The sequence below is a fragment of the Vicugna pacos genome, chromosome 30 (assembly GCF_048564905.1).
Source record: "Vicugna pacos chromosome 30, VicPac4, whole genome shotgun sequence".
In the NCBI taxonomy this organism is placed as follows: domain Eukaryota; kingdom Metazoa; phylum Chordata; class Mammalia; order Artiodactyla; family Camelidae; genus Vicugna; species Vicugna pacos.
This window is the reverse complement of record NC_133016.1, coordinates 24,098,897-24,109,946: the sequence shown is the minus strand read 5'-3', so window position 1 is coordinate 24,109,946 and position 11,050 is coordinate 24,098,897. Positions and strand designations below refer to the sequence as shown.

Here is an 11,050-nt window from a genome sequence, read left to right as displayed (position 1 = left end):
ACACCATTTGCTGAAGAGACTGTCTTTATTCCATTCTATATTCTTGCCTCCTTTGTTGAAGATGAGTTGACCAAAAGTTTGTGGGTTCATTCATTTCTGGGCTCTTTTCCATTGGTCCATATGTCTGTTCTTGTACCAATACCATGCTGTCTTGATGACTGTAGCTCTATAGTATTGTCTGAAGTCTGAGAGAGTTATTCCTCCAGGCTCTTTCTTTCTCTTCAGTAATGCTTTGGAAATTCTAGGTCTTTGATGGTTCCCTATAAATTGTATTATGATTTGTTCTAGTTCTGTGAAATATGTCCTGGGTAATTTGATAGGGATTGCATTAAATCTGTAGATTGCCTTGGGCAGTGTGACCATTTTAACAATATTGATTCTTCCAATCCAAGAGCATGGGATATCTTTCCATTTTTTTAAGTCTTCTTTAATTTCCTTCATCAATGGTTCATAGTTCTCCATGTATAACTCTTTCCCCTCCTTGGTTAGATTTAATCCTAGGTATTTTGTTACTTTGGGTGCTTATATGTTATAAGGGGATTGTTTCTTTACTTTCTTCTTCTATTGATTCATTGTTAGTGTAAATAAATGCAACTGATTTTTGAACATTAATCTTATAACCTGCTACCTTGCTGAATTCTTTGATCAGCTCTAGTAGTTTTTGTGTGGACCTTTTAGGGTTTTCTATACATAGTACCATGTCATCTGCATATAGTGACACCTCTACCTCTTCTTTTCTGATTTGGATCCCTTTTATTTCTCTCTCTTGCCTCATGCTGTGGCTAGGACTTCCAAGACTTTGTTGAATAGGAGTGGTGATAGTGGGCAGCCTTGTCTTGTCCCAGATTTTAGTGGGAAGCTTTTGAGTTTTTCACCATTGAGTACTATGCTAGCTGTAGGTTTGTCATATATAGCTTTTATTACATTGAGATATGTTCCCTCTATACCCACTTTGGTGAGAGTTGAGAGCTTTCTTTTCTTTAGCTCTTCATTGACTGACTTTTTCCTGGCTACTTGCAGTCTCTTGATTCCTCTTGTGTCAGGGAAAAGCCATCTATGATGGTACAAATGATCTCATTTGTGCAGACACATTACCCTTCATGCGCATCATAAAAATGGGAGTAATAAGCTCAAGAAATGTAATTCAAATGTTTGGCTTTCAAAGGAAGTGACCTTTGGGCCAAAGAGATATTTGGAGTTAAAAAATGAGCCACTCAGTCACTGGGGAGATTGACCCTCTGTTTGGGCCTGAGGGCAGCACCTTTAAGAGCTAAATAGTTGTTACTTCCATAGGGCTTTTCTCATTGTTATCCCTTAATCTTAACATTTATTACTGGAAAAATGCCTCATGGTCAACTCAGTTTAGGACTTATTTGACTTATTTAACTAATCCAAAAAATACTGTTTAGTGCCTACAGTAAGAAACAGAGCCATGGAAGCTGGGCATACAACATTGAATTATACAAACAGGGTTGTATTTTGTGTGAAACTTATATTCCAGTGAGGACAGATGGGTAATAAGCAGGTAAATGGGTAAATTAAAAATGTAATTTTGCTAGTAATGGGTCTGATGAGAAACATTTGATCAGAGGGTGATGCAGGAGGGAAGACTTGGATGTAGATTTGTGAAGTTGCTTGAAGCACAGCAAGAATTTCAGTTTGGTCAAAATTTACATAACCGCATTAAACATCTTCCTTTTCTTTTAATAAATGGGATATTTAAAAACATGTATTTGATGGGGCAACATCTCTCCCAAGGAGGTAAAAATGATTTCTTGGAGCATGAATATTATATATCTCACATAAATAGGCAGTAAATTTGTGGTATTATTATTTTAGAGGGGGTAATTAAGGGAATAAAATATTTTAAAAAGCACTTTTGTGGGGCTATAGTGAAAACACGATTGAGGAATACAGTGCGAAGTCGTGTCTAAATGGTTCAGTAAGCTTATGAAGCAACTTTAGAATGTTAGTAAAGGTAATCCAAGTACAGAGGATTTTTACACAATCTTTATACAATCTGGCTGCCTTTTGGGTAACCTTTTCTATTTAGATGAAATTCGAATTCCTCTGCCATGCTCAGGGGTTGTTTCTTATATAAATCCTTAGACACTTAGAGCATCTCTTTTGAATCTTCAAAATCATTAGGAATCTAATCCTATCAAAATAACTTCCCATTAAGTCCTTGGGCGATTTGTTTCCAGAATGGCCCTATTTACTCATCTTCATGCTTGGATTTGCTAAATTGAAACTCTAATGTGTCATGAGCTTCAGCTTTTTTGTAGATAAGAGTTTGTGTGAGTACATTCTCCATGGGGCAAGGCTTTAGTAACCCTGACTTGATCCTAGAAAATTTACTTGCACAATCTCTGCCTCCTACTTATGGGGACTATCAGCTGACTGGCTTTTAGAGGTCATAGAGATGACACGAGCCTGGATTTTGGAGGTGATTTTAACAACTTTTTTGAGTACTAAACATGATCTTATCAATTTGAAGTACTATTTTGAAATAATTGAATCACTTGTATGTATGCACAATTATATTTAAAATGTGTCAGTAGTTCACCTGTTTTGTCTATATAAGCAAATTTTGGCCTCATGATGGAGAGCCTTGAGCTACCAACAGTCTTTTGCTTAATTTACTTTCATCTCTTTTAGCATTATGGAAACATGTGTCTACCTTTTTTTTCTCTATCCAGATCGTGAGATTAGCAAAGAAGAGTGTGTTTGTTTCCAGAGATGTGTCTTAGGAAAAGGAGAAACTGGAGTAGCTGGAATGTAGAGGATACCTTAAGACAGGTTTTATGTTTCCCTTCTTTCAAGCAATTTTCTCTGTATGTGGATGTATTTTATAAGTAACATATATAATATATAATATATGTACAATTCTGGGTTCCTCTTGGACCAGCTTCCTTTAACTTTATTTTTCTACTAATCATCTTTGAGAAAGACTTTATGTGGTGTTTTCTTTCTGTTTTGTTCAATTAAGGGTTCTAATTATTTAAGGAAAATAATAAGTTGGTTTAAATATATATATATATATATATATATATATATATATATATATATATATATATTGGTGTTGGTGCTTTGAGTGATGCGTTAGGTTGTTCAGGAATGAAGTCCCCTCCTTCTGGAAGCATTCCAAGAATTAATTTTTGTATCTACAATGGTACAGTAAGTGAAAGTGTAACTGCAGATAATTCCATTTCTTCTCACATTTCAAGGAAAGTGTAGTGAGTTAGAAAGACTGGCAGAAGCAACCCTTTTAAAGCCCTGCGCTAGAGTCAGTCTGCTGATGATACAAATGCTTGGGGGCACAAGTCTTCTGAAGAGCACAGGGCACTATTGCTCCTTAAAAATGATGACCCAGGGGCACTCTGTAAATACATTGTTCTCACTCTCCTGTTTTCCAGGATTTTATTGAATAAATCATTTAGCTCCATAGGAAATTCAGACACAAGAAAGACATATCAACTGTAAAGTTGGCTCCTTGGATTCAAATCCAGGATTTGTCACCTGCTAACTGTATATTCTTAGGCAAATCAATTGTTTTGCTTTATCTCAGCCATAAAATATGTCTCATCATAGTTGATCATGAGGATTAAATGAGGAAACATGTAAGAAGTAGCCACAAAATGTCTGGTACATGGCTCTACTAACTAATCTATTAAACTGAGTCTATTAAGCTTAATTAAACATCCTCAAATGTTCACACTTTTCTACCATGTTTCTTCTCCTCTTGCACATTATGGAAAAAACAGCTTATATTATCAAAATGCTGTGTGTTGCCTGAAAAACCCAAAATATTGACTTCTTGTCACCTTTCTACTAAAAATATTGTCTTTACAGGTTAATTCTCTAACTCTGAATTCATCTTCACCATTGAAATGAAAGAAGACAGAGTGAATGTGACTCAATACATTCTAATGGGACTTACAGTCTTCAGATGCAGAGAATTCTGTTTTTGAGTCACTTATCACCTACATTGTCACTGTCACAGGGAATCTGCTCATTGTGGTTACTAGCATCTGCAGCCCAACTTTGGACACTCCCATGTATTTCTTCCCGACTTTCTTGTCATTGATAGCTGCTTGCTTTTTCTCTTCCATAATCCCTAAAATGTTAGCTGATTTGTTCTCTGATTCAAAAGCTGTCTCCTTCAGTGGCTGCATGACACAGCTCTGTACTGAACATTTCTTGGGAGCTTCAGAGATTGTCCTCCTTGTGGTCATGACCTATGACTGCTACATGGCCAACTGTAGACCTCTGCACCATGTGACCATCATGAATCACTGCATATGCTGCCTCCTGGTGGGGGTGTGTTGGGCAGTGGGTTTTCTCCACTCTATTGGACAGATGCTAGTCACTTTCTGGCTCCCATTCTGTAACCCCAACATCATGCATGGATCACTTCATGTGTGACATTTTCCCCTGATACAACTTGCCTGCACTAACACTTTCTTTGTTGGTCTCTTGGTTGGTGCCATAGGTGGCATAATCCCTGGGTTCACTTTTGTAATGTTATTGGCATCCTCTGTGGTCATCCTGTACTGCCTTAGGACTCATATCTCTGCTGGGAGGAAAAAAGCCCTGTCTACCTGTAGCTCCCATGTCACAGTTGATGTCTTGTTCTTTGTGCCCTATATTTTTATGTATCTGAGACCAGTAGCTACTTTTCCCATGGATAAATCCATAGCAGTGTTCTATACTCTTGTTACTCCCGTGTTAAGCCATGTTATCTACACAGTAAGGAATTCAGGGGTAAAAATGCCATTAGAATGCTATTAAACAGGAATGCAACTTCAGATAATAAATGACCCAATAAGAAGATTTATTTCTATCATGATCTTTACTTTTCCATATTTTATTACTATAAACCCCTTCCCAAACCTCTCACTTGTCACTGACACCAGCTCTACAAGTTAGGTATTATTAGGATTATTCCTGTTTTACAGATGAAGAAAAGTGAAGTTCAAAAAAGTTAGTAATCTGCCCAAAATCAGAGATGCAGCTAGTATACAGCTCCCCTTTTTTCTAAATCCAAATCTAATACTCTCTCAACCATTTTACATGTTATAAGAAAAAAAAGGCACTTCACCAGATCCTCCTTTGTTTTGTAGTAATTGAAAATTTTCCTCTCTAGTAATAGAGTTGTATAATGTGCCTGTGGTAAGCAGTTGTTACTCAAAAGCTGTATGGCCTGCTGGTATCTAGGATGTGGAATTTGTTATAGAAAGAAGATACTTGGCAATGCTCTCTTGGCACACCCCTGATGTACCTAATATTTAAAATTATATTGGATTTCTTGTTCTCTTGGGTAAAAGTTATCAGTGGTTTTAAAAATTGTACTGTATTAAAACTGATATGAAATGTAAGCGTGTTCTCACATGGTCTCAATAGCATTATAAATTTAAAATTTAGTGTTCTCATTTTACAGGAAAAAAATGGAGGATCAGAAGATTAAATAATTCAATCATAGAACATGAAACTCAGCTTTGAGCTCAAACAGTGTCACCCACATCCTATTATCTTTACATTATACAGAGTTCCTTAGTGTGGTATTTGATTATGTTTTGGTATATAAAAATACTTTTGATTATATGCCATATGAAATGATACTATATTATATTAACAATTATTAGTATCAATTAAATATAGATATTCTTTCAGTAAAGTATACTTGTAAAGCAATTTCATTATTAGAAACTTGGCTTTACATTTAGTTCTTTGAATCTGGAATTGTCTTCAAAAACTGCTTTTGGATAATATTTCTGACAGATATAAAAATACAGGAATGTTTAATCCACTGTTGACCAAAGAGAGTATTTCTCAGATAAACAACTTACCTATGTTTTTAGACTCTGTTGTGATTTAATTGTGGCTCTTTTCAAAAATGAAGTTTGCTACCAAAATACACATATGTAGATGTCATAGATGTGTTACAGTTTCCTCTTTTGACAGAAAGATCCAGCCTCCCACTTCATAGATACCATATGTTTTATTGAAGAAATCAACAGACTCTCTGATGTAACACTATTTAGTGAGCATATTATGAATAAAAATGTGATGGAGACTAGGAGCGCTAGCTTCAGGATCAAGAGACACATGTTTTATTTCACACTATGACATCATCTTCTTTCATCACCTTAAACAGCTCTTCGTATTTCTATAAGTGGTTTACTTAGGTAAAATGGAAGATGTTTCCAAATTCTGTGATTCTGCCCAACGCAATATATTTATTGCTGTAAATATTGTCATATCTGCTTCTACTTCAATTAGAAGTAAAATTGGAAGTTGTGACACCACAGTCTACCTCCCCAAACTTTTTTTTTCTGGTAAACAAAGTTGCAGTTGTCCTTTTGGCTACAGTTGTCTCTGGATTGGACTTAACAATATGAACTCTGCTTTTGAGTCCTTTGCTATTTTGAGAACATGTCCCTCTACCTAGTGAGATGCATGAAGCTGCTATCAGAACATTGTGCCAGGTATTTGATTTTTGTGAAATTAGTCCCTGAACCTATCAAACATCAAATCAGACCTCAACAAGTTTCCGATCAACTGTGATAAGATCCACATATAATTCCTTCTGCTTTCTTTCTGATTTACCTTTCAAGTTGGAGAATCTGTGACTCTCCAGGGTTTTAAATGACTCTGGCCTTGGATTTGTATCCTGGATACAGATTTTCCCAGCATATTTCCAGGAACTCCTCTTTTGAAAAATTATTTTCCTGGACCATCCTCATTGCTTTACACCCAACTCTGCCCTCCTTCCATGCTGTGCTTCTCTAGGGCCTGGGGAGCTGGGTTGCTTGGGGAGCTTAGGACAAGGATTGGGGTCCTAAAGTCTTCACTCTACCCAGTGCTGTAGCTATTTAAGTAGAGGCTGGATGACCAATTAATGGGTCATTGTGAATGGATTTCAAGCTTTTATGAGGTTGGGAATGATGTCTGCACATGCTAATTCTCTGATCTGATTCGGGTTTTCAGTCCAGAGTTAAAAGACAAGTTCAAATTGAAAGACATTTTCACACTGACACTTCAGCCAAATCCATATTCCTTGGAATTCTTTAGGTAGTTTCAAGCCCTCACTCAAACAGTCTTTGGCATCTACCATCGCAAATGTAATTTTGGCACTCTAATATTAAAAATCATGTTTACTCATGCAGTTTCAGTTTTCTTAAACTCTTTTCCTTTATGACACCTGCTGCTGAAAGTGATCAGATTCTATGTAGCCAGTTCAGAGTTATGTATAATTTATTCTTCTTCCTATTTAAGAAAGCACATTTGAATGTGGTTCTATACAGGAATATTCCTGAGTTGAATTGGATTAAATTTATTTACAAAATCATTTCAAATATTCATATTTATTCATTTTAGTAGATAATTATAATAGGTCTTACAGTTGATGGCAGCATGAGTGTATTGTGGTACTTCTGTTGTAAAGCATTAATTTAAAGACAAGAAATTTGGTCCAGGATTTAGTGGCCTGGCTTCTTACTTCACCTCCACTAGGCAAATAGTGTTCTTATTCCCTGTCTTATATTTTCTTGTTATAAATAGTGACTATTATTGCCTACTTTTCCTTGTCCATAGAACTACCATGAGATTAAATTTCAATGACAAAATTGCATTTTACCATCTTCAAATATAATTGAATAATGGAATTATTTTCATAATTATCATATTTATCTAATTCCAGAACTGACTCAAGATACAAACAATTTGAAAAAACTACTGTAAGTTTTACCAGGTCTGAAGTGTCAAAATTATAATAAGGTTCACAGTTATCACTTTTACATCTCAAACCATATTTTAAATATGATTAGATCAATTAAAATAAATCTTATCCTGAAAAAATTTTAAGTCAGATAGTTCCCCACCTAAATGATTAGTTTATACAATAGTCAATATTTGGACTCAGTATTATGCTCATTTATTATCAAATACTTAAATTCAGAAGTGGTCAAGTTATTTATTTTTTTTCTCTTTTCATAGTGCATTGTCTTCATCCATATTTAAAGAGGAGTTCAAAATTAAAGATGAATGCTGTAAGAGTTCTTCTCTGGAGTTCAATTAAGTGAAATAATTGGGTTGTTGGCAAGATCTCCTCGTGGTGGTGAAATACCCCTGAGGTCCAATTAGCCACAGCTAAAAACTTCACAGAATTGGCCTAGAAACAGAAAATGTGGCAGCATTTTTAAGGATCAAGAGAAACATCTTCTCTGAAGGAACAACTTATAAATCAGCAAAGGCAGTTATTGTAGCTGAGCAAGTTGGCATTTTTAATCTTACAAATTTATTGTTTTCTTGGTGAGCTGCCTGGGGCCCTGGCCATGGAGATATGTCAGCAAGTCCATAGGTGAGAAAAAATTTTCCCCAGGAAATCATATAACCATAGACTCTTAGGATTAAATGGATCTTACAAATTATACGATCACCCCACATCCTCACCCATCTATGATTTCAGTCCCTCTTCAGCATGAAAGCATCAAGAAAGACAGACTCAACTACAACAGTAACAACATAGAAATAAAAGTATTTGCCTTTTTTAGTGAGATATACTTGTTAGAATAATTACATAATTAGTTAGAATTAAATTAGTTAGAATAATTATATAATTCCTTGGGAAAGTATAGCTCAGTGGTAGAGAGCATGCTTAGTGTGCATGAGGTCCTGGGTTCAATCCCCAGTATCTCTGTTAAAAAAATGATAAGTGGTTTTTTTTAATTGAATAAATCAAGTTTGCATCCAAAATTTTCCATACTTAATAATACAATATAAAAATTTTCCTATGATATGGCACAGTCTTTTTAAGTACTTCTGTTAAAAAGTACGTATTAACCAGTGGCATGCGCTCTATTGTAATCATCAATTTCTCCACTGTTGAACATACCATGTAGTCTCTAAATTTTCCACAGCTCTCAATAATTGTGTTGAATATATTTGTAAATAATGACTTTAATTTTTAAAAATATTTTCCTTTAGTGTTTATTCCTAGATAGTGCACTGAGAAGCAAGAAAAGAAAAGAAAAAACAAAAGAAAGGAAAGGAAAGGGAAGAAAGGAAGGAAGGAAGGACAGAAGGAAGGAAGAAAGGGTGAGTAATGTTTTCATAGCTATTTCTTTTTTTTTTAACATTTTTTATTGATTTATAATCATTTTACAATGTTGTGTCAAATTCCAGTGTTCAGCACAATTTTTCAGTCATTCATGGACATATACACACTCATTGGCACATTTTTTTCTCTGTGAGTTGTCATAACATTTTGTTTTCATAGCTATTTCTAAATCAGTTTCATTAATCATGTCTGATTCTTACTTTACATACACTCTGTTTTTCTGATCTGCTGGGGGATCCCACCTCAAAATAAGGGAATATAATAAAGCTGCTACACTTTGTTTCCACATTTTTGTAAACTTTTAATTTTGGATAATTAAAAAATAAACCTTTAACCTATTTGAAAGGAAAAGGCATTTTTGGCAGAATGTATTTTATTATGTTTATGTATTCTCTTTTCGTTGGGAAATTTATGTCCCCAAATTTCCTTATTCTATTAGCAATGGACAGATGATGGATGCTGCAGGGAGAGGGGAGAAGAAGGCATGAGAATGCCTGGAGGGGAATCACAAAGGGGTGGGAAGGTCATTCACGTCATGGAGGGATGAGTTGCCACTGTTTGGTAATAAAATGTCAGGCATCAAGGGCATTTAACAGAGTCACTTTTCATGATGTGTGAACGGACGTAGATTGATACATGTAGTAAGTGTCCAATAAATATTTGTTGAATGAACTTGTAGGTATTTATCGTAAGTAATAGATTTTACATGTGTCTGTGTTGTGCGTGTTTATATGTATATGTGTATATTATCTCTCTGTCTTATTTAACAGACCATTTCTTTTTATACTCCACATTAAAATTATTCTTTAAACTTTGAAAAATGGTATTTCCTTTGTATGACAGATCCTTGTGTATTAACACTTATGCAAGAGTTTGCTTTTTTTAATCCAAGTCTACAAAGCATGTAAACTGACTGAATATGACCATGTTAAATGGTATGTGGAACAGGATTTGGAAGGAAAAGAAATATTGACTAACAAACACTATAATTATTTTGAAAGTAAAACGACATGGTAATGTACTCTTTCCTAGAGGCAATTCATATTTTCATATTGATGCTGTGAGTGTCGTAGAAAATATTAAACTGGAATAGAGCTTCTTTTCAAATGTTTATCTATGTTTCTCATAAAGTAAAGAGCGGTGACAGAGAACACTTTAATTCTTCGTAGGTTTATAGTCTGGGGAAGCAGTCATACTCTTAACCATGGAGAATAACCATTCACCAAGCATTTACTCATCATCTAATAGACTTCAGAAACTGCAGGCTTTATGCCAGGCACTGTAGCAGGTGCAGCAAGGAACTAGCATATGTATTATGGTAGGTACCAGGGAGGGTGTGTCAACAACAACACTGCATTTCCCTAAACTGCCTGCTTATGGCGGATATTCATTGCCAGTGTCTCATCACACACTTAGAGCTGAGGGTTGCAACTGTGAATTCTCATGGAAAATGCACTACTTCTTACCTGCATGTAACACCTCTCAGCTTACAAACCCATGTGAGAATTACAGTCTGTAACCTCACAGGAACAGAGCGGGGCTCAGAACTGTGGGACACAGAGATGACTTAGAGTCATATGGAGATGGAAGCAGAAGGAGAATCCAGATCTCACGTAGACAGCCCAATGTTTTCTCAGTAAATTTCCCATCAAATGCTGCCCTACAGATGCTTTACAGGTGACAGGTACTAGGTGTCTGAAGAGAAGGAAACATCATGCAGGAAGTAAGAGAGAACTGAAACAAGCACTGAGCAGGCGTGTCAAGGACGTGCTCCACAGGGAGAGTGACAGCTCTGTTTTGTTGTTGTTGTTGTTGTTGTTGTTGTTGTAGTTTTTAAGAAATTCAGACCACAATCCTTTTGTGGTTAATAGGTATCACTCCTATTTCTTTTCTAGGTAATTCAAGCCCCAGGAAACTGTTACTTGCTGA

The 11,050-nt window shown here is 35.6% G+C and overlaps 1 pseudogene; it reads left to right on the top strand.

The window, feature by feature from the left end:
* The first annotated feature begins 3,866 nt into the window (after positions 1-3,866).
* On the top strand, positions 3,867-4,791 carry LOC116278459 (olfactory receptor 4C3-like; annotated as a pseudogene).
* Positions 4,792-11,050: the final 6,259 nt, after the last annotated feature.